Genomic DNA, 3,969 nt, shown 5'->3' with positions numbered 1-3,969 from the left:
ATATTGTGTGAGCTATTTGGCCCATTGGTGTTGGCCCAAGCTCAATTTATCTAAACATCAGAAATTCTCCTCTTTTGAGCTAAGTTTTTTGGGTGTGTGTGTGTCTCTCTCTCTCTGTGGAGTGGGTAAACAAATAGTCTCTCTCCTCTGTGGAGTGGATAAACAAATAGTCTCTCTCCTCTCGCTCCGTAGGTGTGTTTCCTGTCTCGGCCAGGTGGGTTGTGTAAGCCGAGTGGTGCCCCATAGTGTGTGTGTGTATCATCTCAAGAGTGTGTGTCGGGTCATTATAGAGGCGTTCTGTGTGTTTCCATCCCGCTCACAGTGTGCTACGGGGGGAGATCCACTCCGTCAAAGTCACCTGGGATTTGAACCCAGCCCCTCCACAGGCCATGCACACATTCTCCTCGAAGGTTGCCCAAGCCTTTCAAGGATGTAATTCTTTTTTTTTTTTAATGGCATGCAAGCATACGTCAATCAAACAGCACACACAAACAAACAGTGAGACACATGAAGCCATAAAACACGCAAAACAAGCATGTGAAACAAGAATATGAAACAAGCACATGATACAGTATGCACACACGTAGAAACATGCAACAATGCAAAAAATAAAAAAGCGTACCGTAAGATCCAACTATTCCTGTAGAACACACAAAAAAAACAAGTCAGTTTGATTCATCCAATCAATGCACACATAAAGATTTGCCTCTTAATTTTGCACGATTCACCTATTGAAATCCGTATATAGTGTTGTGCGCATTCTTAGGCCTGTTGTGCACTGAAGTGTCATCACACGCCACCTCAAGGCCTCCTCCACATTGGGGTGTGGGACAATTTGCTCCTAGGCTCCGGTTCACCCTTTAATTGCACAAAATTGTGCAATACGCAGCAAGTGCTAATAACCAAGGGAGAAAAGGCAAGATTTACATTGAGGTCACGGAGAATGCGCCATCGGTTTTTTAATATACCAAATGCATTCTCAACCTTCACCCTACCCTTCGCAATATGTCTATCAAAAATATTCTTTTGTGACAGGTCTTGCCCACCTTTGGATTTATAAGCTTTGAGAAGAAAACTCATTGGCTTATACGCTGAATCCCCCACAATATACGGCCTCACTCTCAAGCCGCTCCCTTCTAGAAGAGGCGTATTCAAAACCTCGTTCCACTTCATTTGAGCATACATTGTAGACCCCTTGAAGACTGTGGAGTCGTGTGCTCCTCCTGGTGCACTACAAACCACATTCCAAAATATTTTTCTGGAGTCAACAATGTCCTGAAGAATAATGCTATGGAATCCATGGCGACTAACATACTGTGCAGGAAAAAAGTCGCCTTGAAAAGCTTACGTGCAAGCTTTATGTGAGTGCCATCAACTGCACCACACATGTTCGGTAGGTCCGTAATGTCCTGAAAATCTTCTATGATCTTTGCTAATCGCCTTCCCGAAGGCACCTCTAAGTGGGTCCAGACAAGCATCTCCTGAGTGGTGAGTGTTCTAATGATAAGGTTGGTGTACTTTCTAATGGTAGAATCTCCCATCCCAAATAATTGACATAATGTTCTTGCCAAATGGCCATGTGCAAGTCTCCATAGCACGCAACCAAGTGCTTGATCAACTTGGATGGGAACCCTAGACCATCCATGCACATCAGGACACGGGAGATGGGGCAAGATCAATTCTTTCAGCTCATGAAATGCCTTGTAAGACATCCTATAATACATCCTAAAAATAGCTTGACAGTTTAGTCGCCCTGATGTCCAAATAGCTGAGTGGATGACATTCCAAAATGTCACCTGCCTAGGGAAGCACCACCACATCCGTGCCTCCATCCCAACCAAACCCTCCTCTATCAAACCAAACATGGATGCAATGCAACAGACTACACAACCAATCAAACAAAAATACATAGACTGCATCATATGCCTCCTACAATCTTGCCCTATGTCTTCCTCTCTAGGGGAACCAAGATGCAAATTTAGCAACAACAAAAGAAACAGTTTAGCTGCATCAATATCATCCATCCTACATTTCCAAAAAACAAAATAACGCATTAAAAAATAATACCAAGCAAAACTCTTATTCCATTTAATTCCTCACTCCCTCCCTCAAAAACAATTTTACGGAGATTAGTAAAGTACCTTGGGTTTGGTGACAATCTTTGCGAGGTCTAGTTGAAATTTTATGTACATCTCCATTCGTTGAGCCTCCTCATCCATCCTGAGCTTCAACAATCTTTCCTCTTGGGCAGCCCGCTCCTTCTCGTAGTCTTTCATTGTTTGGGCCATCCCTTTCATCCCCTCCCCGAGCACTTTGGCAATAGATCCTAGCGATGTGCATTTGGGCTCTTTCACTTTTTGCGCTTTAACTCCAGGAAGGTCATCGACCTGAGGGATTCGTGTTGCATCCCCCGCATCCACCATTGCGCCTGCCACACTCGCAGTCTCCTCTACAATAGTCTCACCCTCGCCTCGACCCTCGCCCCTTGTCTCCCCACCAATCTCTCCCTCCCCCTCATCCTCTCCATCATTGCACCCATCTCCCTGTTGAGTGCCCTGACTCCCTGCATGAGTGCTTTGCAAGCTAGAACTATCAAAGGCTCCGGGAATCCCCACACATCGTGGAGTGGATGACCACAAAGTGTTGACCACCTTGAAGTATTCCCATGTGGACCTTACCCCCCCAGTGGTTGTTGTTTTATATTTTTCTTTTTTATATTTTTTTCTAAGAGTGTCTATGCGGTTCCTGACCTGCTCTGGTGTAAAGGTGCCAGTTACCTCATTGTTTAATTGTAATGTAACTTCATCCCAATCTTTCAGTCTCAAATTGCCTTTGTTCACATGAGACCATCGATCTTCGTAGTGTTTAAGCAAGGTCGATGTTGCGATCTCGTCCCACACTGGTATCGCCACATGAGGGCGTTTAGCCCCCTTGGTCGACTCACTAGATGAGGTCACAGGAGGACGCAATGGAACAATAGATGGGACAGTGGACAAAAGAGAAGGCCTAACATTCAATACGGGCATGGTCATAGAAGCCCCCATGCGAGGAGGCCTGAAGCCTTGGGGAATCAACGGGGAAACTAATGTAGGTTGGGGTCTTGGGCGTATGAAGGAAACACCCGAAACAACACTCGATTGGAAAGGGATGGTCGGCTAGCTCAATCCTATGTTCTCAATTGACTGACCCTCATTCAATGAGCGCCCCCAACCATCCTCTTGAAGCAGCTTCATAAACCCTAGGTCTTCGTTCAATTGGGTTTTAGACATCGTTTCGTTACCACCCAACCCACTAGTCTTTCTCGAAGGAACACTCTCTTGGTTGTCTAACCCTCCCTCGTTAACTCTAGCCATTCATTGGCCACCCCTAGATCGCTTTGGGATGCGTGCATTGTAGTGACTCATTGGATTTTGGCCTGCAAATAGACTCAAGAATGAATACATGCATTTCACTTATTGGGAGACCCTCCTCTAAAACCAAAAGACAATCAATCGGAATACATGCTGTCTATTTAGTTCTTTTTTTTTTTTTGGAAATGCATAACAGAGTACTATTAAATTAAATAATTAAGCTTGAGGTGCAATACTCCTTAGCAATAGTTTTTTTTTGGATATGCAGTACTAAACATTAACCTTGAGGTGCAAGTATTACTCCTTAGCAATAGTTTTTTCTGGATAATTTATTCTTTAGCAGAAGTTAGTGACTGTGTGTGTAAGAAATGCACAAAAAACAATTATTTTTTGGAAAAGAATAACTCTGTGTGTGTGTGTGTGTGTGTAATCCCGAAGCAAAGCGTGGATGAGTGTGTGTGTGTGTGGGGGGGGGGGGGGGGGGGGGGGGGGGGGGGGGGTTGTCAAATCAAATACCTTGACACCTTGTTAATTGGTTGAAGGCTGAAGCGAGCTCGTGAAGGTGTCGAAAATCTTGCAAGTGTGTGTGGAGAACCGAAACGTAGCTGCATATGAGCGC

General features: G+C 44.7%; 1 pseudogene; it reads right to left on the bottom strand.

Annotated features, from left to right (window-relative positions):
- Positions 1 to 801: 801 nt before the first annotated feature.
- LOC147439230 (uncharacterized) lies at positions 802 to 2,850 on the bottom strand (annotated as a pseudogene).
- Positions 2,851 to 3,969: the final 1,119 nt, after the last annotated feature.

Source organism: Adiantum capillus-veneris, chromosome 16, assembly GCF_014529385.1.
Source record: "Adiantum capillus-veneris isolate H3 chromosome 16, ASM1452938v2, whole genome shotgun sequence".
NCBI lineage: Eukaryota > Viridiplantae > Streptophyta > Polypodiopsida > Polypodiales > Pteridaceae > Adiantum > Adiantum capillus-veneris.
This window is presented reverse-complemented; position numbering and strand designations above follow the sequence as displayed.